This window comes from Papio anubis, chromosome 1 (genome assembly GCF_008728515.1).
Source record: "Papio anubis isolate 15944 chromosome 1, Panubis1.0, whole genome shotgun sequence".
NCBI classification, from domain to species: Eukaryota; Metazoa; Chordata; class Mammalia; order Primates; family Cercopithecidae; genus Papio; species Papio anubis.
This window is the reverse complement of record NC_044976.1, coordinates 18252096-18277249: the sequence shown is the minus strand read 5'-3', so window position 1 is coordinate 18277249 and position 25154 is coordinate 18252096. Positions and strand designations below refer to the sequence as shown.

The 25154-nt window shown below is 43.1% G+C and overlaps 1 protein-coding gene across 1 annotated transcript in view; it reads right to left on the bottom strand.

Moving 5' to 3' along the window:
- PLA2G5 (phospholipase A2 group V) overlaps positions 1-20964 on the bottom strand; it is a 66245-nt gene extending 45281 nt beyond the window's left edge. The window contains exon 1 of the mRNA XM_017957801.3: positions 20116-20964. The gene's annotated coding sequence lies outside the window, so the exon portion shown is untranslated. The remainder of the gene's footprint in view (positions 1-20115) is intronic.
- Between the last annotated feature and the right edge of the window lie 4190 nt (positions 20965-25154).

Genomic DNA, 25154 nt, shown 5'->3' with positions numbered 1-25154 from the left:
CCTCAGAGAGGTCTCAAAACGCTGGGCCATCAGCCCTTATATGAGTTTCCTGGATGAGCCTTATTCTTTCACATTAATTGTTGTTGAGGATTTCCCCGCAGGGCTGCTGTAAATCACAGGGGCCAAACCCCCAGATGCTCCCACAAGGCCCCTGGTCACCCAGGGGCACTTTTTGGCTGGGAGGGGCAAAATGACCTTTCTCTTCAGAGCTGAGAAAACTCAGTCTCTCATTTACCTATGAAAACAACAGTTCCTCACACAAATGCACACAGACAAGCTCAATCAAGATGAATTTTGGGAGAAAAAATAAACAGAGAAGACCCTTTAGAATGCATCTCCAAACTAGAATTAGGGTCCTTAAACAACAACTTCCTAGGAGAAAACAAGAAACAACAGTCAAGACCACTTTCTGTAAACTGTGCCCAGCCACCCCTACTTTGTAGCTCCCATTTGCCATTACACATGCCAAGGTCAAATCCTCTCACAGTACAAGGTAATCACTGGTATCCCCAAAGCCAAAGAGGTCAGGTCATTCAATACAGGAAAACGGAGCTTTAGACCTAAGAAGAATCTGCCCATGACTCTCAAAATTCCACAAAGAAAGAAGAACATCCCAAAAGGGGTGATTGGTGCCTTTGTTCCGAATTCTTTAAAGGGGTTCAAGTCATTAGAAGACTTTTCTAGATTTTTGGTGTTGCAGATGGCAAGAGAGGGAAGGAGACGTAGGGTGGAAAAAAAGTAAAAGAACTTTTTTTTTTTTAAGACAGGAAGTAAACACAGAAACCAAGCACGTGGTTTCATTTCTTTTTTTGTTTGTTTGTTTGTGTTTTCCTCTTTTGCAGTTGCAAGGAATTTTAACCAAATTAGAGAGGTTTTGTTACCCATCATTTGGAATTCTCACTTGGATTTAACCAAGTCAGGTAGAGTTGGTCAAATCTGATTGGCAAAAGACCAGAAGAAACAACAACAACAAAAAACCAACAACATGATCGCTGAGCACTCTAATGGTAAAAAGAAATTGAGACAAGCTGGTTGTTAGACTTTAGACAAGACAAAATCCAAATTCAGCTACTTACCTAGGGATGGCTCTCAGGCTGAAGACTGTCCTCTACCATCCTAGAAGCAGGAAAAAACTCAAACTCATCCTCCCTGCTGGGAGTGAGCTCAAATTCCATAAAGGAGTTACCTGCCTTCTGACATCATGGAAACAGAAAATCTTGCTTTCCTTGTTGGAAGCAAGTAAAACTCAAAAAAGGGGGTGGGGAGGGGGGCAGTTGTACAGCAAAATAAACTTCGGATCTCAACCAAATATTGGGATATCAGGGATTCTCAGTGTCATGCGCATCAGTGTGAAGAGACCACTAGACAGGTTTTGTGTGAGCAATAAAGCTGTTTATTTCACCTGGGTGCAGCCTGCGCACGGAGGTGCGTGACATTTGCTGCTGTTACTCGGATGGGGGATCTCCCTTGGGAGATCAATCCCCTATCCTCCTGCTCTTTGCTTCCTGAGAAAGATACACCTGTGACCTCCAGTCCTCAGACCAACCAGCCCAAGGAACATCTCACCAATTTTAAATCGGGTAAGTGGCCTCTTTTTACTCTTCTCCAACCTCTCTCACTATCCATCAACCTCTTTCTCCTTTCAATTTTGGCACCACCCTTCAACCTCTCCCTTCTCTTAATTTCAGTTCAATTCCTTTTCTGGTAGAGACAGAGGAGACACGTTTTATCCATGAACCCAAAACTCCAGCGCCGGTCACAGACTCAGGAAGACAGTCTTCCCTTGGTGTTTAATCACTGCGCGGATGACTGCCTGATTATTCACCCATGTTTCAGAGGTGTCTGATCACTGCGGGGATGCCTGCCTTGACCTTTCACCTTGGTGGCAAGCACCACCTCCCCGAGGGGGGCAAGTAATCCCCCAACCCTTCTTTCTGTGTCTCTACCCTCTCTTTTCTCTGGGCTTGCCTCCTTCACTATAGGCAACCTTCCACCCTCCATTCCTTCTTCTTTTCCCTTAGCCTGTGTTCTCAAGAACTTAAAACCTCTTCAGCTCACACCTGACCTAAAACCTAAATGCCGGACAGACATGGTGGCTCATGCCTGTAATCCCAGCACTTTGGGAGGCTGAGGTGGGTGGATCATGAGGTCAGGAGATTGAGACCATCCTGGCTAACACAGTGAAACCCCGTCTCTACTAAAAATACAAAAAATTAGCCGGGCATGGTGGTGGGTGCCTGTAGTCCCAGCTATTCAGAAGGCTGAGGCAGGAGAATGATGTGAACCCAGGAAGCGGAGTTTGCAGTGAGCTGAGATTGCGTCACTACACACTCCAGCCTGGGCAACAGAGCGAGACTCCATCTCAAAAAACCAAAAAACAAAAAACAAAACAAAACAAAACCAAAAGAACACCTAGATGCCTTATATGCCTTATTTTCTTCTGCGATACTGCTTGACCCCAATACAAACTTGACAATGGTTCTAAATAGCCAGAAAATGGTACTTTCAATTTCTCCATCCTACAAGATCTAGATAATTCTTGTCATAAAATGGGCAAATTATCTGAAATGCCTGATGTCTAGGCATTCTTTTACACATCGGTCCCCCCTTAGTCTCTGTTCCCAATGCAACTCATCCCAAATCCTCCTTCTTTCCCTCCCACCTGTCCCCTCAGTCCCAACCCCAAGCTTTGCTGAGTCGTTTCAATCTTCCTTTTCTACCAACCCATCTGACCTCTCCCCTCCTCCCCAGACTGCTCCTCCTCAGGTCACTCCCCGTCAGGCTGAATCAGGCTCCAATTCTTCCTCAGCCTCTGCTCCTCCACCCTATAATCCTTCTATCAACTCCGCTCCTCACACCCAGTCTAGCTTTCAGTTTCATTCCATGACTAGCCCTCCTCCACTTGCCCAACAATTTCCTCTTAAAGAGGTGGCTGGAGCTACAGGCGTAGTCAAGGTTAATGCTCCTTTTTCTTTATCTAACCTCTCCTAAATCAGTTAGCATTTAGGCTCTTTTTTATCAACTATAAAAACCCAGCCCAGTCCATGGCTTGTTTGGCAACAACCCTTAGACATTTTACAGCCTTGGACCCAGAGGTACCAGAAGGCCGTCTTATTCTCAATATATATTTTATTACCTAATCTGCTCCAGACATTAAATAAAGCTTCAAAAATTAGAATCTGGCCCTCAAACCCTACAACAGGAATTAATCAACCTTGCCTTCAAGGTGTGCAATAATAGAGAGAAGGCAGCCAGACAGCTACGCGTTTCTGAGTTACAATTACTTGCCTCTGCTGTGAGACAAAACCCAGCCACACCTCCACCACGCAAGAACTTCAAAATGCCTAAGCTGCACATGCCTAAGCCACAGTGGTCAAGCATTCCTACAGGACCTCCTCCATCAAGATCTTGCTTCAAGTGCCAGAAATCTGGCCACTGGGCCAAGGAATGCCCACAGTCCAGGAGTCCTCCCAAGCCATGTCCGATCTGTGCAGGGACCCACTAGAAATCACACTGCCCAGCTTGCCTGGCAGCCACTCCTGGAGCCCCTAACACTCCGGCCCAAGGCTCTCTGATTGACTCCTTCCCAGATCTGCTCAGCTTAGTGGCTGAAGACTGACAATGCCCGATCACCTCGGAAGCCCCCTGAATCATCACAGACACCGAGCTTTGGGTAACTCTCACAGTGGAGGGTAAGTCCATCCCCTGTTTAATTGATAGGGGGGCTACCCACTCCACATTATCTTCTTTTCAAGGGCCTGTTTCCCTTGCCTCCACAACTCTCATGGGTTATGACAGCCAAGCTTCAAAACCCCTTAAAACTCCCCCACTCTGGTGCCAACTTAGACAACCTCCTTTTATGCACTCTTTTTTAGTTATCCCCACCTGCCCAGTTCCCTTATTAGGCTGAGACATTTTAACCAAATTATCTACTTCCCTGACTAATTCTGGACTACAGCCACAGCTCCTTGCTGCCCTTCTTCCCAACCCAAAGCCTCCTTTGCATCTTCCTCTCATATCCCCCTACCTTAACCCACAGGTATGGGACACTTCTACTTCCTCCCTGGCAACTGATCACACACCCATTACTATCCCATTAAAACCTAATCACCCTTACCCCACTCAAAGCCAGTATCCCATCCCACAGCAGGCTTTAAAATGATTAAAACCTGTTATCACTCGCCTGTTACAGCATGGCCTTCTAAAGCCTATAAACTCTCCTTACAATTCCCCATTTTACCTGTCCAAAAACTGGACAAGTCTTCCATGTTAGTTCAGGATCTGCACCTTATCAACCAAATTGTTTTGCCTATATACCCCATGGTGCCCAACTGGTACACTCTTTTGTCCTCAATGCCACCCTCCACAGCTCACTATTCCATTCTTGATCTTAAAGATGCTTTTTCCATTATTCCCCTGCACCCCTCATCCCAGCCTCTCTTTCCTTGGACTGACTCTGACACCCATCAGTCTCAGTAACTTACCTAGGCTGTACTGCCACAAGGCTTCAGGAACAGCCCCCATTACTTCAGTCAAGCCCTTTCTCATGATTTACTTTCTTTCAATCCATCTGCTTCTCACCTTATTGAATATTTTGACAAGCTTCTACTTTATAGCCTGTCCTACAAATCTTCCCAACAAGATACCCTCCTGCTCCTCCAACATCTGTTGTCAAAAGAATATCACGTATCCCTCTCCAAAGCCCAAATTTCTTCCTCATCCATTACCTATCTCTGCATAATTCTTAATAAAAACACACACGCTGTCCCTGCTGATCATGTCTGGCTAATCTCCCAAACCCCAACCCCTTCTACAAAGTAACAACTCCTTTCCTTCCTACACATAGTTAGGTATTTTCGCCTTTGGATACCCGGTTTTGCCATCCTGACTAAACCATTATATAAACTCACAAAAGCAAACCTAGCTGACCCCATAGATCCTAAATCCCTTCACCGCTCCTCTTTCCATTCCTTAAAAACAGCCCTAAAATCTGCTCTCACGCTAGCTCTCCTTAACTCATCCCTACCCTTTTCATTACACACAGTCAACCTATAGGGCTGTGAGGTCAAAATTCTTACACAAGAGCCAGGACCACACCGTGTAGCCTTTCTGCCCAAACAACTTGACCTTACTGTTTTAGGCTAGCCCCACATTATTCCTAATACCACACCTGACCCCCATGACTGTATCTCTCTGATCCACCTGACATTCACTCCATTTCCACATATTTCCTTCTTTCCTGTTCCTCACTCGGATCACACTTGGTTTACTAATGGCAGTTCCACCAGGCCTAATCACCACTCACCAGCAAAGGCAGGTTATGCTATAGTATCTTTCACATCTATCATTGAGGCTACCATTCTGCCCCCCTCCACTACCTCTCAGCAAGCCGAACTCATTGCCTTAACTCAGGCCCTCACTCTTGCAAAAGGACTACATGTCAATATTTATACTGACTCTAAATATGCCTTCCATATCCTATACCACCATGCTGTTACATGGGCTGAAAGAAGTTTCCTCACTATGCAAGGGTCTTCTATCTTTAATGCTTCTTTAATAAAAACTCTTCTCAAGGCCACTTTATTTCCAAAGGAAGATGGAGTCATTCGCTGCAAGGGCCATCAAAAGGCATCAGATCCCATCACTCAGGGCAACACTTATGCTGATAAGGTAGCTAAAGAAGCAGCTAGCATTCCAATTTCTGTCCCTCACTTCCAGGTTTTCTCATTCTCATCAGTCACTCCCACCTACTCCCCCACTGAAACTTCCACCTATCAATCACTTCCCACACAAGGCAAATGGTTCTTAGACCAAGGAAAATATCTCCTTCCAGCCTCACAGGCCCATTCTATTGTGTCGTCATTTCATAACCTCTTCCATGTAGGTTATAAGCCACTAGCCCATCTCTTAGAACTTCTCATTTCCTTTCCATCATGGAAATATATCCCCAAGGAAATCACTTCTCAGTGTTCCATCTGCTATTCTACTCCTCCTCAGGGATTGTTCAGGCCCCCTCCCTTCCCTACACATCAAGCTCGGGGATTTGCCCCTGCCCAGGACTAGCAAATTGACTTTACTCACATGCCCCAGGTCAGGAAACTAAAATATCTCTTGGTCTAGGTAGACACTTTTACTGGATGGGTAGAGGTCTTTCCCACAAAGTCTGAGAAGGCCACCACGGTCATTTCTTCCCTTCTGTCAGATATAATTCCTCTGTTTGGCCTTCCCACCAGCCTTTATCAGTCAAATCATCCAAGCAGTTTCTCAGGCTCTTGGTATTCAGTGGAACCTTCATACCCCTTATCACCTTCAATCTTCAGGAAAGGTAAAACAGACTAATGGTCTTTTAGAAACACACCTCACCAAGCTCAGCCACCAACTTAAAAAAATCTGGACAGTACTTTTACCACTTGCGCTTCTCAGAATTCAGGCCTGTTCTCAGGATGCTACAGGGTACAGCCCATTTGAGCTCCTGTATAAACACCCCTTTTTATTAGGCCCCAGTCTCGTTCCAGACACCAGCCCAACTTGGACAGCACCCCAAAAATTTGTCATCCCTACCATCTTCTGTCTAGTCATACTCCTTCACCATTCTCAACTACTCATAAATGCCCTGCCCTTGTTTACACTGCTGGTTTACACTTTTCCTCCAAACCATCTTAACTGGTATCTCCTGATTTTATCTCAAACCACCATCCTTAAGTCTCCTTAAAGTGGATAGAAGATCTTCAGTGGAAAGGTACACTCCAATTCTTTCACCTTGATGAAGTCATATTCTTTACTTTTATATTTACTCGCATTCTCATTCCCATTCTTATGCCACCCTCTACCTCTCCCCAGCTATCTCCACCATACTATCAATCTCACTCACTCTCTCCTAGTTGTTTCTAATCCTTCTTTAACAAACAATTGCTGGCTTTGCATTTCTCTTTCCTCCAAAATCACCAAGGCCTTCATTTACTTAAAAAACAAAAAAACAAAAAAAAAACCTCCATATATTTTTAAATACAGAGTGTTGTTTTTACCCAAATCAATCTGGCCTGGTATATGACAACATAAAAAAGCTCAAGGTTAGAACCCAAAAACTCGCCAACCAAGCAAATAATTACACTGAGCCCGCTTAGACACTCTCTAATTGGATGTCCCTGGTCCCCCCAATTCTTAGTCCTATAATACCTGTTTTTCTCCTTCTCTTATTTGGACCTTGTGTCTTCTGTTTAGTTTCTCAACTATACAAAACCATATCCAGGCCATCACCAATCATTCTATATGACAACTATTCCTTCTAACAACCCCACAATACCACCACCCCTTACCGCAAAATCTTCCTTCCGCTTAATCTCTCCCACTCTAGGTTCCCACACTGCCCCTAATTCTGCTCAAAGTGAGGGAGGAGACCACCCCTCATATTGTCTTATGTTCAATATCTGCCTCCAAAGAAAGAAGTAAAAACTAAAAGGCAGAAGTGAAATCCACAGGCAGACAGCCTGGCACTCCACCCTGGGCCTGGTAGTTAAAGATCGACCCCTGATATAACTGGTTATGTTATCTATAGATTCTAGACATTGTATGGAAAAGCACTGTGAAAAATCCCTGTCCTCTTCTGTTCCATTCTGATTACTGGTGAATGCAGCCTCCAGTCACATACTCCCAGCTTGCTCAATCATCACTACCCTCTCATGTGGACCCCCTTAGAGTTGTAAGCCCTTAAAAGGGACAGAAATTGTTCACTTGGGGAGCTTGGCTTTTGAGACTTAAGTCTGCCAAAGTTCCTTGCCGAATAAAGCTCCTTCCTTCTTTAACTCAGTGTCTGAGGAATTTTGTCTGTGGCTTTTTCTGCTACATTTCTTGGTTCCCTGACTGGAAAGCCAGGTAATTGGTGGACGGTCTAGGCAGCCCCTTAAGCAACTTAGGCTTGCCCTGTGGAGCATCCCTGCAGGGGACTCCAACCAGTCTGAGTGATGCAGATCCAAAGAGCACTCCCGGCTAGGCAATTGCCCTGGTGGGATGCCTCACCAGAGCAGCATGTGGCAGGCCTCCATGGAGGATCAATGTGGTGGCTGAACACCGGGAAGGAACTGGCACTTGGGGTCTGGACATCTGAAACTTGGTAAGACTGGTCTTTGGAACTTGCCCACTCCATTTGAGTAGAAGCGTGGCCTGATCACCCACAGCAGCCTGTACCGGCACTTTGGTTTTGTTTTTGACCTGACTTGGATTGCTTGATACATTGGTTTTGGTTTCAACCTAGCTTGGATTTCTTGATACTCTGATTTCGGTTTTGATTCTGGTTTTGTATAAACTGTAAAAGTGTATGTGTGCCCTTTTTACCCATTCTTTGATCTGTAGTGTGCGTGTGATGTGAGCATGGTGTTTTATCTCCAGGAAGCATGGGTTAGACACAAAGGAAGCCCACCCCACTAGGAACTATGTTGAAAAATTTCAAGAAAGGATTCAAGGGAGATTACGGTGTTACTATGACACCAGGAAAACTTAGAACTTTGTGTGAAATAGACTGGCCAGCATTAGAGGTGAGTTGGCCATCAGAAGGAAGCCTGGACAGGTCTCTTGTTTCAAAGGTATGGCAGAAGGTAACCTTTAAGCCAGGGCACCCAGACCAGTTCCCATACATAAACACTTAGTTACAGCTGGTTTTAGACCCCCCCCCCCCCCCCCGCCCTACAGTGGTTGAGAGAACAGCAGTATAAGTGGCTGGCAGAGGCAGGGAAAGACCAGCAGAGAGAGAGAGAGAGGAAAGAGACAGAGAGAAAAAGAGGCAAAGAGAGAGAGGAAGAGACAGAGAGAAAGAGGTAGAGAGACAAAGAGGGAGTCAAGGAGAGAGAGAGAGGCAGAGAGAGAGAGGAAGAGACAGAGGCAAAAGGAAAGTCAAAGAGAGAGAGACAGAAAGTCAAAGAGAGAAAGAAAGACAGAAAGTCAAAGAGAGAAAGAAAGAGAGAGATATACTAGGAGTTAAGGAAAACACAGTGTACCCTATTCCTTTAAAAGCCAAGGTAAATTTAAAACCTATAATTGATAATTAAAGGTATTCTCCATAACCCTATAACACTCCAATACCACTTTGTTGTCAGTGTAAACAAGGGCATATCCCGAAAGCACTGAGGCCTTCCTATCAAAAATCCTTAACCCTTCAATCTTTAGTGGCAATCGCTTTACTAACAGAAGAAAGTAGAAAAATAACTTTCAGAGGAAACCTCATTGTGAGCACACCTTACCAGTTCGGAAGTATCCTAAGGGAAAAAAAAAGATGATTTAACATTAACCACTGAAAATTCTCTTAACCTAGCAGGTTTCCTAACGGGGGATCTAAATCTTAATTACCATACAAAGGTCCAACTTTGTATGGGAGGAACTCCCTTCAGGACAGGATTGTGGATGCTTCCTCCTGGGTAATTGAAGGGAGAAAAAAAGCCATCTATACCAATTCTAAGTTAATTTGGACTAAACAGGTCTTATTAATAGCAAAGGATAATTGAAATCCCAAATTTACAAGGTTTTTAACAAAAATAAACTTTGCTAAAAGTTAATAGTGTAACATACAGTAACTTCTAATCTTGTGGCCCTAGACAGTCTAGTCCACAGATATAAAGGAAATTTGCTTTTGAAAAAAATGGTTATCATCTTCAAAAAAAAAGAGAGAAAAAAGGGGGCAGGGAAATTTATGTAAAAAGAATGTTATATGGTAAATTCTTGTTCTGAAATAAATTAACTGGTTGTTTAAAGAAAGAAATGTTTGTAATAAGTCAGAAAATTGAGGTATGTCAAAGAATTGTCTGTGAAAGTTGTGAAAGAGAAAAAAAGTTATAAAAAAAGAATTTATGCAAGAAATGTTGTATAATTTAAAAGTAATTAGCCCACCTGAATGTAAAACTATTGAAGAAACAGTGTATGTGCAAGGTGTATAAGGAAAGTAAAATATACCTCTGGTAAAAGGATTATAAGGAGGCATAAGAATGTGAATTTTTACATTAAAAGGTTAAAAAATTGTTTTAAACATTTAAGCAAGTTTTAAAACATTAATTGTAAAGGAAATTCTATGTGTAAGCATATTGGCTAAAGTTAAAGGAGTATCATCTAGGTTTTCTGTGAACTGAACATTAAAATCAAAGCACAGCAGGTTTTTCTTAAAGCACTAACCTGCTCTTTAACAAAACTTATTTAAAAAGGTTAAAAAGACTCTATAGAAATCGTACCTTATGGTCAGACATTAAAAATTGGATAAATATGTCTACAAGGTTTTATGAAATGTAAGTTTAACATTAATAACACACTAATATAAAGGTGAAATTTAGCTTTTCTGGTATAAAAATCATACAAGAAGCATTATTAAATATAAAATGGTGTTTGACTTTCTTTGGTCTAAAAACTAATAAAAATAGGTGCTAAAGGAAATTTCTCAGTAAGAAGGCACCAAAGACTATAAAGTCCACTGTTCATGTCCCCACATTTAAAACAAAAGGTCAATTTCTTAGAAATTATACACTTGGTTTATCTTCCACTTTCCTTTCCTGCTCTCCAGCTGCCTGGATATAAACTCAGTGCTGATGGTGGAGCACAGTGGGAATGAGACTAGTCTTGCTGGCTGCATGGGAACTGGGTGAAGCCTGTCATTGCCAGCTTTCCCCTACTTCCCTGGTGACCTGTATGACACAGCAAAAGCAGCCCTGAGAACATAATGTCATTGGCCTGAGAACCACATCCCTATCCCCCACAGCCACTGCAGCAAGCCCCATCCAAGGAGAATCTGAGCTCAGACATGCCTAACCCCACTCACACCTGATGGTCCATCTCTACCAGCCCTGGCAGCCAAAGACAAAAAACATAATCTCTTGGGAGCTCTATGATCCTGCCCATTGCCTGAAAAACCTGAATACTTACTTAGGCAACCTTAGGGCAAACTTGTATTCCCCCATACTACCACAGCTGATAGTCTCTTGAAAGCATCAGCCGCTAGCTGGAGGCCAGCCAATGCAAGCCATTACAGCAACTCATAACAGTACAACCCTGCTCCAAGAAAGGAGAAAACAACAACTAATTCCACTGCCTGTAACATCCTGGCCAACTAGAGGTCCTGAGTCTGTCCATGTGACAATTTCACTGCTAGCACAACCAGCATTCAAGAAAACCAGCACGCCAAATAAAACGACAACCAAGGAACCTCACAGAGTCCTCTTCACTTCCCTGCTACCTCCACTGAAGCAGGTGCTGGTATCCACGGCTGAGAGACCTGAAGACAGATCACATCACAGGACTCTTTGAAGGCATTCCCCAGTACCAGTCCAGAGCCCAGTAGCTCTGCTGGGTGGCTAGACCCAGAAGAACAACAATGATCACTGCAGTCCAGCTGTCAGGAAGCCCCATCCCTAAAAGGAGGGGGAGAGCACCACATCAAGGGATCACTCCATGGAACAAAAGAATCTGAATAGCAGCCCTTGAACCCCAGATCTTTCCTCTGACACAGTCTACTCAAATGAGAAGGAACCAGAAAAAAACAATTCTGGTAATAAGACAGAGCAAGGTTCTTTAACAACCCCATAAGATCACACTAGCTCACCAGCAATGAATCCAAACCAAGAAGAAATCTCTGGATTGCCAGAGAAATAATTCAGAAGGTCAATTATTAAGCTACTCAAGGAGGCACCAGAGAAAGGTGAAAACCAACTTAAAGAAATTTTTAAAAGGCCAGATGCGGTGGCTCACACCTGTAATCCCAGCACTTCGGGAGGCCAAAGCAGGCAGATCATCTGAGGTCGGGAGTTCAAGACCAGCCTGACCAACATGGAGAAACCTCATCTCTACTAAAAATACAAAATTAGCCAGGCGTGGTGGTACATGCCTGTAATCCCAGCTACTCCAGAGGCTGAGGCAGGAAAATCACTTGAACCCAGGAGGCAGAGGTTGCAGTGAGTCAAGATCATGCCATTGCACTCTAGCCTGGGCAACAAGAGCAAAACTCTGTCTCAAACAAAAAAAAAAAAAAAAAGAAAGAAATTTAAAAAAGAATGCAGGATATGGACAAAGAAGTCTCTAGAGAAATAGAGAGCATGAATAAAAAAACAATTGCAACTTCAGGAAATAAAAGACACACAGAAATGCAAAATACACTGGAAAGTTTCAACAATAGAAGAAAACAAGTAGAAGAAATAACTTCAGAGCTCGAAAACAAGGCTTTCTAATTAATCCAATCTGACAAGCAGAAAAGAAAAAAGAATTTTAAAAAATGAACAAAGCCTCCAATAAGTTTGAAATTGTTAAATGACCAAATATAAGAATGAGTAATTGGTGTTCCCAAAGAAGAAATCTAAAAGTTTGGAAAATGTATTTTAGGAAATAATTGAGGAAAAATTCTCTGACCTTGCTAGAGATCTAGACATCCAAATACAAAAAGCTCAAAGAACACCCAGGAAATTCATCACAAAAAGATCATCACCTAGACACATAGTTATCAGGTTATCTAAAGTCAAGACAAAGGAAAGAATCTTAAGAGTTGTGAAGGTGTCAGGTAACCTACAAAAGAAAACCTATCAGATTAACAGCAGATTTCTCAGCAGAAACCCTATAAGCTAGAAGCGATTGGGGTTGTATCTTTAGTCTCCTTAAACTAAACAATTATCAACCAAGAATCTTGTATCCAGCAAAACTAAGCTTCAGGAATGAAAGAAAGATAAAGTCCTTTTCAGACAAACAAATGCTGAGAGAATTCGCCACTACCAAGCCAGCACTACAAGAACTACAAAAAAGGAATTCTAAATCTTCAAACAAAAGCTTGAAATACACCAAAATGCAACCTTCTTAAAGCATAAATCCCACAGGACCTATAAAACGGTAACACCATTAAATAAAAAAACAAAACAAAAACAAGGTATTCAGGCAACAACTAGCACAATAAACTGAATAATACCTCACATCTCAGTACTCACATTGAATGTTTAAATGACCTATATGCTCTACTTAAAAGATACAGAATGGCAGAATAGATAAGAATTCACCAACCAAGTATCTGCTGTCTTCAAGAAACTCATCTAATACATAAGGACTCACATAAACTTAAGGTATGGGGGTGGAAAAAGATATTCCATGAAAATGGACACCAAAAGCAAGCAGGAGTAGCTATTCTTACATCAGATTGTTAGTCCAAACTGCACCATTTTGTAAGACGCCCACTATTTTGCAGACCTTGGTCAAAGTGAAACATTCCACAGAGGTTCAGGCTGTGAGAAACAGCCTGTCTCTTATATTCTGCTGGGAGAAAATGCAAGGAACACCACATTCTGCCGGAAAAGGGCCAGAACTGTCTCATCCTGGGAACACGTTATCAACATTTTCCCAGGCAGCAGGCCATGCCCCGCAACACCCCTCCCACCCAGGCCTATCAATTGCCCCAGCCTGTAAGTAGTGGTGGGAACTGGCATTAAGTTGGTCTCCCATCTCTATAGGTCACATTCTGGACATAAAGCCTGGATTTACTGTTAAGCTGCTCTCTCTCTCTCTCTCTTTCTGTGTCTTTCTTTAACCCTCACTTACCCTTCAAAGCCTAACATTTTGGGTGCCAAAACCTGGAACAGGGATTTTCTAAATTGGTAAGTCTTCTCCTGCAATCTGGAAAGCAGTAAGCAGCAAAAACTAGACCCAGGCCTGCTTCCAGATCCTGAGTAGACTCCCTGTTCCCAGCCCCCTTCCCTCATTCTCACTTCTTTTCCAGCCCTGGGCTGACCTCCAGATCCTGATCAAACTCTCCATCCTCTTTTTCCTTCCTTCCTCTTTCTGGGTGACTCTGGCAAGGATCAACCCCTTTGCTGGACAACACATCCAACACCTGTCTCCAATTAGTGGGTGAACCTCCCTTTTCCTCCTTTCATCAGTCTCAATATCCCCTTAACCCAGCCGGCCTCAGGGACCTCAAACCTACTCTGTAAACTTTTACAAGCTCAAGTTCTCAAGCCTGTCAACTCTCCCCAAAACACCCCTATCCTGGCTGTCAAGAAAACCAGATGGGTCTTATCACTTGGTCCAGGATCTCTGAGTTAATAACCAGGCAGTGGTTTCAATCCATCCAGTGGTCCCCAGCCCACATACTCTACTCTCCCATATTCCCCTATCTACCACACACTTCTCTGTATTGGATCCAAAGAATGCCTTTTTTTACTGTTCCCTTGGATCTGGCTTCCCAAAGTTTTTTACTTTCACTGGGTCAGATCCTGATACTCACACGTCCACCCAACTAATATGGACTTCCACAGGGGTTCCGGAATAGCCCCTTCCTATTCGAACAGGCCTTCACCAAGGACCTAGCTGAACTTCCCCTTGCTCCTAACACCCTCCTCCAATACATCAATAACCTCCTTCTCTGTAGCCCCCCTTTGACCTGTCCATCCAACACACCACTCAGCTTTTAAACTTCCTCCATAGTTGAAGATATCAGGTCTCACCCACAAAGTCTCAGGTAGCCTAAACCCAGGTCACTTACCTTGGGATTGCTCTAACCCTTAATTCTTTGGCCATCCCAACCCAACAAAAGGAGCTAATTAGGGACAAACCCCTTCCCCACACAAAGAAGGGCTTCCTCTCCTTCTTGGGCCTTGTGGGATACTTCCAACTGTGAATTCCCAACTTCAGCTTGCTGGCCAAGCTGCTCTACATGAATTCACAGCCAGAAGTATCTCACAAGGCCAATCCTAGAACCCCTGAACCCAGCTCACCCCATCAACTACCTCTTTAAAAACAAAACAAAATGCCCTTTTAATGACCCTAGCACTGGGACTGCCCAACCCACCAAGCCCTTTACTCTGTAGGTACATTCTAACCAAGGCCTTGCTCTTGGACTACTCTGCCAAACATACAGCAACACCCCACAAACCATTGCATACCTCTCAAAACAACTGGACTCTGTCATCCAAGGCTTGCAACTCTGCCTAAAAACCTTGGGTGTGACCACATTGCTGGCCTCAGAGGCACAGAAACTCACGCTCTAACCAACAAATTACTATTGCATCTTCCCATAACCTACAGGACCTCATAAGCCATCAATTCCTTCTATCCCTCCTGCCATCTTGCTTACAGCAGGTTTACGTCTTATTCATAGGTAACCCTCTAGTCACTTTCCAGAGATTAAAGCCACCCTCCTCTCTGTAAACACCTGAGCTCTCTCATGCCTGCCTGGACCTCTTAGACTCCCTCTCCTCCTGCTTCCAACACATTTTGCAAGCCCTTTTGCAGCGAACACCTACATGGTTCATTAACAGAAGCTCTTTTAGGGAGCCATGTCCAGCAGCTGGCTATGTCATCATTGCCAAAAACAAACTCCTAGAATCCAATGCTCTCCCACCCCATACTACCTCTCAACAGGTAGAACTACCTCTCAACAAAAGGAGCTAGTTGCCCATCCTAGCAAAGGGAAAAAGGAAAGTGTTAACCAATTTACACCAATTCCAAATATGCATACCATATCCTACACTCTCACGCCTTAATCTAACAGAAAAAGGGTTTCTAACTACAAAAAGGAATCCCCATAGGAAATGGCAAACTCATACACAAACTGTTGGAGGTGGCTAAACCACCACTAAAGGCCACCATTATCTATTGCAAGGAACACTGAAAGTCTACAAATGCCATAACCAAGGAAAACGTCTTAGCAAATTCGGCAACCTGGCAGGCAGCCCTTAAAACCCCATCATTACTGCCCATTTTTCCCAACATACACCCTGATATACCCAGGAACAACAAACCTCACTCGTCCAGGCTGATGCTGTTCAGAAAGGAGGATGGTTTTACCTCAGTAATAAAATTGTCTTGCCCAAGTCCCAGGAACCTTCTGTACTTTCACACGTACACAACCATTTCCATACTGGTTACCGCCCCCTACGCCAACTCTTATATGCATTTTCCTGCCATGACTGCCAATCTCAAAGGTATTACTAAGGCATGTCCCCTTTGCACTCAAATTCCCCCTCAGGGAGCTATCAAACCACCTCCTTTCCCCACACACCAGGCCTGAGGACACCTGCCAGGGCAAGAATGATTGGCAAATCAACTTCACCCACATGACCCCCCATAAAACGAGTCCAATACCTTCTGACAATAATAGATACATTCTCTGGATGGATAGAAACTTTTCCTACCACCACCAAGAAAACACACGCACCGTCACTTCTATTCTCTGTATTACCCGCATTATTCTCCCGTTTGGACTCCCCTCTTCCATCCAGTCAGACAACAGGCCAGCATTTGTTTCACAGGTTAACCAACAGCTAGCAAAGACTCTAAACATTAACTGGGCATTCCATATTCCTTATCGCCACCAATCTTCAGGTAAAATTAAACAGACCAATGCCCTTTTATTTATTTATTTATTTATTTATTTATTATTTTTTTTTTTTTTTGAGACGGAGTCTCGCGCTGTGTCACCCAGGCTGGAGTGCAGTGGCGCGATCTCGGCTCACTGCAAGCTCCGCCTCCCAGGTTCAGGCCATTCTCCTGCCTCAGCCTCCGAGTAGCTGGGACTACAGGCGCCCGCCACCACGCCCGGCTAGTTTTTTGTATTTTTAGTAGAGACGGGGTTTCACCATGTTAGCCAGGATGGTCTCGATCTCCTGACCTCGTGATCCGCCCGCCTCGGCCTCCCAAAGTGCTGGGATTACAGGCTTGAGCCACCGCGCCCGGCCCAATGCCCTTTTAAAACAACAAGTAACCAAACAGTCCCTAGAGGTTAAGATGGTGTGAACTTCACTTCTCTCATTGGCCCTCATGGTTTATGAGTCATGCCCTAAAAGCCCCTCAGCCTAAGCCCATTTAAACTCATGTACAATGCCCCTTTATCCTCCAGAATCTCCCTGTATCTCCTCCCACTTCTATACTGGATACTTGGCCTGCATGACACCTCACTCAACATCTAATAAGACAGTACCCCAACACTTAACTGCCCCAGCCTAAAAATCCATCATCAAAACACTCCTCCCTGTCCCTACAATCAGTGGACTGGATCTGGATCACAGACTTCTCCTCCTCCCCTCTCCAACCTAAGTGGAAGAGTACTCGCCAGGTTATCCTAACTACTCCCACATCAGGAAAGCTAACATCCTTTCCACACCGGATACACCATTCCAAACTAAAAAGAGCACCAAATTTACATCCAGAAATTCCCTCCCCCACCAAAAAAAAAAAAATTATTCCTTCCTTACAGGACTAACCTAGTTGCACTTAACAAAAATTCCAGAAGTTGCCAATCCAGAAGGTCCTGGTCCATAACACTCTCCACCTCCAATTTCAAATCTTTTATCTCGTACATTGTTTCAGATCTTTCCTGGTATTCCTTCCCCACGTCCCTGGATAGTCCACTCCAATTTCCTACACTAATCCAGGAGCTACGGCTGCAGGGTATCTTCCAAAATTTCACTACCACTCAAATCTCCTTTTGTCTTCTTTGTGAGATACTCTAAGTCCCCGCCCCCAGCCTCTGGCAGTAGGGCCCCCTTTGTCAACCTCATACATTACCTCTTATATCAGTCACACTCCCCAGTTTCTTCCAACTGTTAGATTTGTTTGTCCACACAAATCCAGCAGTTCACAGCCCTTCCTGTTAATCTAACCACATAAACCCCGTCCAAACTAAACCTACCTCTCACCTAGTCAGCCAATCCATTCTCTCGACAGCAACCTATATCCTTCGGCCCTATCAGAACCACAATGGCTATTAATTACAAAAACCCATCTCTCTCTCTCTCTCTCTCTCTCTCTCTCTCTCCAAAACCAAACAGCCTTCGTCTCCTCCCTGACCAACATTCCCTATCAAGCCTTCACAGGGGCAACCCTTACTAACAACTGTAGGGGAAAGAAAGAGAGTTCAGACTGTTACTGTGTCTATGTAGAAAGAAGAGACATAAGAAACTCCATTTTGTTTTGTACTAAGACAAATTCCTCTGCCTTGAGATACTGTTCATCTGTAACTTTAGCCCCAACCCTGTGCTCACAGAAACATGTGCTGTGTTGACTCAAAGTTTAAAGGATTTAAGGTTGTGCAGGATGTGCTTTGTTAAAAATGTGTTTGAAGGCAGTATGCTTGGGAAAAGTCATCGCCATTTTCCAGTCTCGAGTACCCAGGGACACGATGCACTGCAGAAGGCCGCAGGGACCTCTGCCCAAGAAAGCCTGGGTATTGTCCAAGGTTTCTCCTCACTGAGACAGCCTGAGCTATGGCCTCATGGGAAGGGAAAGACTTGACCATCCCCCAGCCCGAAATCCATAAATGGTCTGTGCTGAGGAGGATTAGTGAAAGAGGAAGGCCTCTTTGCAATTGAGATAAGAGGAAGGCATCTGTCTCCTGCTCATCCCTGGGAATGGAACATCTCAGTGTAAAACCCAATCACACATTCTATTTACTGAGATAGGAGAAAACTGCCTTATGGCTGAAAGTGAGACATGCTGGTGTCAGTACTGCGTCTTTACTGCACTGAGATGCTTATGTGAAGTCAAAGGTAAATCTGGCCTATGTGCACATCAAGGCACAGCACCTTTCCTTAAATTTATTTATGACACAGAGACCTTTGCTTACATGTTTCTCTGCTGACTCTCTCGCCACCATTACCCTATAGTCCTGCCACATCCCCTTTATCGAGATAGTAGAGATAGTGATCAATAAATACTGAGGGAACTCAGAGACCAGTGCCCGTGCGGGTCCTCTGTATGCTGAGCGCCGGTCCCCTGAGCCCACTGTTCTCTCTCTATACTTTGTGTCTGTGTCTTATTTCTTTTCTGTCTCTCTTCCCACCTGACAAGAAATACCCACAGGTGTGGAGGGGCTGGCCCCCTTCAACAACTATTCAACTTTAAAAAAAAAAAAAGTTGGAACAAAAACTTTATCCAGGATTCAACCCCCACCTTCTCATGGTTTGCCACCATAACCTACAACTTTTGTCTGTCCACCCCTATTGTTTTCTTTCTGTGTAGCACAAACTCTTATCTTTGCCTGCCGGCAAGTTGGTCAGGAACATACACACTGGTGTTTGAATCACCAGACATTAACATTTTGCCTAACAACCAAACTATTCATGTTCTTTTCCTAATCTCTATTTCCTCCTCCTCCACACACCCCACACTAACTATACACATCATTCCTCTGTTAGCAGGACTGATACGTAAGTTCTGGGAACAGAAGACTGTGGTCCCTTTAAATGATACGGAAGTGGGGAAGAGAAGTGCTGCATAGAGGAGTGCATGGCCCCTGGTAGGGCTCCATCCCCATAAACCTAGGTGAGGACAGGCATTTGCTGCCCAAATGTTGCATTTCCCAAGACCACCCTGGCCTGCCAGACCCCCATCCTGTGCCTATAAAAACCCGAGACGCTAGCAGGCAGACACACAAGCGGCTGGACGTCGAGAGGAGCAGATCAGCGGAAGAACACACAGGTAGCTGCAAGTTGAGAGACGCATAGCAGTGGAGGAACACACGGGTGGCTGGAAGTCCAGAGGAATGCACCAACAGGAATGCACCAACAGGCAATAGCATGCTGGCAGGCCACCGACCGGCCTGAGGACATGGAGTTTGGCGGAGCAGTTAGAGGAGAGCCCAGGGTGCCAAGCGGCCTTACTCCAGAGGAAAACCATCTCCCTTCTGGCTCCCACATCTGCTGAGAGCTTCCACTCAATAAAATCTTGCATTCATTCTCCAAGCCCATGTGTGATCCAATTCTTGTGGTACCCCAAGGCAAGAATCCAGGATACAGAAAGCCGTCTGTCCTTGGAACAAGGTAGAGGGTCTAATTGAACTGGTTAACACAAGTCACCCATAAATGGCTAAACTAAAAGAGCACACTGTAACACATGCTCACTGGGGCCTCAGCTGTAAACACTCACCCCTAGACACTGTCGTGGGGTCGGAGCCCCACAGCCTGCCCATCTGTATTCTGCCCTAGAGGTTTGAGCAGCAGGGCACTGAAGAAGCAGTCACAATCCCATCGCACACCCTGCAAGGAGTACAAGGGAACCTTTCTTGTTTCAGACTAAACATCTCTGCTGCACTCAAAACCGGGATAGCAGGTTACCCCTTTCTTAGGGCCCTTAATCGTCCTCCTCCTAACTAACAATTGGCCTATATATACTCACCTTCATAGCCCAGTCAGTCTCCCAAAAGCTGAACTCCCTTGTCCAGGCAGCCATCCGGAAACACATTGATACCGTCCCTTCTCCTCCACCAAGTCCAGTTCAACTCTAAAGTCGAACACCCACTACTTCAAAACCCAAACCCTAGTTACAGTGCCCCTAATTCAACAGGAAACAGCCAGATAATCAACAACTCCCCTTTTCCTTTTATATTAAAGTAGAAGACAAGAACGTCCAAACTGCGCCATTTTGTAAGTCCCCCGCCATTTCACAGACCTTGCTCAAAGTGAAATATTCCACAGGGATTCAGGCCATGAGAAATAGCCTGCCTCTTATCATATTCTGCTGGGAGAAAGTACAAGGAACACCACATTCCACCACAACAGACCAGAACTGCCTCATCCTGGGAACATGTTATCAGTATTTTCCCAGACAGCAGGCCATGTCTCCCCAAATCCCTCCTGCCCAGGCCTACAGATGGCCCCAGCCTGTAAGCAGGGATGGGCACTGACATTAAGCTGGTCTCCCACCTCTATAGGTCTTATGCTGGACAAAAAGCCTGCACTTGCTGTTAAGCTGCCCTCTGTGTGTGTGTGTATTTTTCTGTAACCCTCATCTTCCCTTCAAAACCTAACACAGACAAAACAGGCTTTAAAGCAACAATAGTTTAAAGGAAAAAGAGGGACATTAAATAATGATAAAAGGACGAATCAAACAGGAAAATATCACAATCCTAAATATACATCCACCTGACACTGGAGCTCTCAAATTTATAAAACAATTACTACTAGACCTAAAAAATGAGATAGACAGCAACACAATAATAGTGGGGGACTTCAATACTCCATTGACAGCACTAAACAGGTCATCAAGACAGAAAGTCAACAAAGACACAATGGACTTAAACTATACCCTAGAACAAATGGACCAACAGATATTTACAGAACACTCTACCCACCAGCTGCAGAATATATATTATATTCATCAGCATATGGAACATTCTTCAAGATAGACTGTATGATAGACCACAAAACAAGTCGCAACAAATTTAAGAAAATCAAAATTATATCAAGTGCTCTCAGACCACTGTGGAATAAAATTGGAAATTAATTCCAAAAGAAACCCTCAAAACCATGCAAATACATGAAAATTAAATAATCTGCTCCTGAATGATCAGTGGGTCAACAATGAAACCAAGATGAAAATTTAAAAATTCCTTGAACTGAATGATAGTAACACAATTTATCAAAACCTCTGGGATACAGCAAAAGCAGTGTTAAGAGGAAAGTTCATAGCATTAAATGCCTACATCAAAAAGCCTAAAGGGGCACAAAGAGACCTAAGGTCGCATCTCAAGGAAATAGAGAAACAAGAAGAAACCAACCCAAACCCAGCAGAAGAAAAGAAATAACAAAGAACAGAACAGAATTAAATAAAATTGAAACAAAAAATACAAAAGATAAATAAAACAAAAAGCTTGTTCTTTGAAAAGATGAACAATATTGATAGGCCATTAGCAAGATTAACCAAGAAAAGAAGACAGAAGATCCAAATAAGCTCAATTAGAAACAAAATGGGAGATATTATAACCAATACCATAGACATACAAAAGATCATTCAAGGCTACTATGAATACCTTTGTGTGCACAAACTAGAAAACTTAGAGGAGACTGAAAAATTTTTGGACATATACAACCTTCCTAGATTAAACCAGGAAGAAACAGAAACTCTGAACAGACCAATAACAAGCAGAGAGATAGAAATGGTAATTTTTTCAAAACCCAGAAATAAACCCAAATACCTACAGTCAACTGATCTTTGACAAAGCAAACAAAAACATCAAATGGGGAAAGGACACTCTATCCAACGAATGATGCTGGGATAATTGGCAAGCCACATTTAGGAGAATAAATCTGGATCTTTATCAGTCACCTTATACAAAAATCAACTCAAGATGGGTCAAGGGCTTACATCTAAGACCTGAAACTATAAAAATTCTAGAAGATAACATTGGAAGAACTCTTGTAGACATTAGCTTAGACAAGGATTTCAGGACCAAGTACCCAAAAGAAAATTTAATAAAAACAAAGATAAATAGATGGGACTTCATTAAACTAAAGAGCTTTTGCACAGCAAAGGAGCAGTCAGCAGAGTAAACAGATAACCCACAAAGTGGGAGAAAATCTTCGCAATCTATACATCTGACAAAGGATTAATATCCAGAATCTACGATGAACACAAATAAATTAGCAAGAAAAAAACAAACAATCCCATCAAAAAGTGGGCTAAGGACATGAATAGATAATTCTCAAAACAAGATAAACAAATGGCCAACAAACATATGAAAAAATGTTCAACATCACCAATGATCAGGGAAATGCAAATCAAAACCACAGTGTGATACCACCTTACTCCTGAAAGAATGGCCATAATCCAAAAATAAATAAATAATAGATGGTGGCATGGATGTGGGAACACTTCTACACTGCTGGTGGAAAATGTAAACTAGTACAACCACTGTGGAAAACAACGTAGAGATTCCTTGAAGAACTAAAAGTAGAACTACCATTTGATCTGGCAATCCCACTACAGGATATATACCCAGAGGAAAAGAAGTCATTATACAAAAAACATACTTGCACACTCATGTTTATAACAGCACAATTCCTAATTGCAAAAATGTGGAACCAACCCAAATGCCCATCAATCAATGAGTGTATAAAAAAACTGGTGTATATATATGCAATGGAATACTACTCAGCCATAAAAAGTAATAAGTTATTACCATTCACAGCAACCTGGATGAGACTGGAGACTATTATTCTAAGTGAAGTAACTCAGGAATGGAAAACCAAAAATTGTATGTCCTTACTCCTAAGTGGGAGCTAAGCTATGAGGATGCAAAGGCATAAGAATGACATGGTGGACTTTGGGGACTCAGGGGAAAGGAGTGAGAAGGGGTGGGGGATAAAAGACTACAAAGTGGGTACAGTGTATACTACTCGGGTGATGGGTACACCAAAATCTCATAAATCACCACTAAAGAACTTACTCACAGCCGGGCGTGGTGACTCACGCCTGTAATCCCAGCACTTTGAGAGGCCAAGGTGGGCGGATCATGAGGTCAGGAGATCGAGACCATCCTGGCTAACATGGTGAAACCCCGTCTCTACTAAAAATACAAAAAATTAGCCAGGCGTGGTGGTGGGTGCCTGTAGTCCCAGCTACTCGGGAGGCTGAGGCAGGAGAATGGTGTGAACAAGGGAGGTGGAGCTTGCAGTGAGCCAAGACTGAGCCACTGCACTCCAGTCTGGGCGACAGAGCGAGACTCCATCTCAAAAAAAAAGGAACTTATGTAGCCAAACACCACCTGTTACCCAATAACCTGTGGAAATAAAACAAAATTTAAATAAAATAAAATACCAACAAAAAAAAGTCCAGGACCACATGGATTCACAGCTGAATTCTATCAGACATTCAAATAAGAATTGGTATTTCTCTATCTTTTGGAATTGAAACTATTCCAAATAATGGAGAAAGAGGGAATCCTCCCTAAATCATTCTATGTAGCCAGTATCACCCTAATAACAAAACCAGGAAAGGATATAAAAACAACAGTAATAAAAACTACAACTAATATCCCTGATGAACATAGATGCAAAAATCCTCAACAAAATACTAGCTAACTGAATCCAACAGCACAGGTGGATTCACCATGACCAGGTGGATTTACCATGACGAGGTGGATTTCATACCAGTGATGTAGGGATGGTTTAATACACACAAGTCAATAGATGTGATACACCAGATAAACAGAATCAAAAACAAAAACCACACGATCATCTCAAGAGATGCAGAAAACGCATTTGACGAAATCAAGAATCATAAAGACTGAAACCTTCAGAAAAATCAACATAGAAGGGACATACCTTAAAATAATAAAGGCCATCTATGACAAACAACAGCCAACATTATACTGAACAAGGAAAAGTTGAAAGCATTCCTCCTGAGAACTGGAACAAGACAAGGATGCCCACTTTTACCACTTCTAGTTGACATAGTTCTTGAAGTACTAGCCAGAGCAATCAGACAAGAGAAAAAATAAAGGGCATCCAAATTGGTAAAAAGGAAGTCAAACTGTCACTGTTCACTGATGATATGATCGTACATCTAGAAAACCCTAAAGACTCATCCAAAAAGCTCCTAGATTTGATAAATGAATTAAGTAAAGTTTCAGGATACAAAATCAATGTACACAAATCAGTAGCACTGTTAGACACCAATGATGACAAAGCTGAGACTCAAGTCAAGAACTCAATCCCTTTTACAATAGTTGCACACACACAGACACATAAAATACTTAGGAATATATCTAACCAAGGAGGTGTAAGACTTCTACAAGCAAAACTACAAAACACTGCTGAAAGTATTATAGACGACACAAATGGAGATACATCCCATGCTCATGAATGGGTAGAATCAATATTGTGAAAATGACCACACATCCAAAAGCAATCTACAAATTCAATGTAATTCCCATGAAAATACCATCATAATTTTTCACAGAACTAGAAAAAACAATCCTTAAATTCATATGGATCAAAAAAAAAAAAAAAAAAAAAAAAAAAGCCCACATAGCCAAAGTAAGGCTAAGCAAAAAGAACAAATCTGGAGGCATCACATGACCCAACTTCAAACTATACTATAAGACTATACTCACCAAAACAGCATGATACTGGTATAGAAATAAGTACACAGACCAATGGAACAGAATAGAGAACGCAGAAATAAAGCCAACTTAGAGCCAACTGATCTTAGACAAAGCAAACAAAATCATGAAGTAAGGAAAGGACACCCTATCAAACAAATTGTTCTGGGTAACTGGCAAGCCACAAGTAGAAGAATGAAACTGGATCTTCATTTCTCCCTTTATACAAAAGTGAACTCAAGATGGATCAAAAGGCCGGGTGTGATGGTTCATACCTGTAATCCCAGCACTTTGGAAGGCCAAGGTGGACAGATCACTTGAGGTCAAGAGTTCA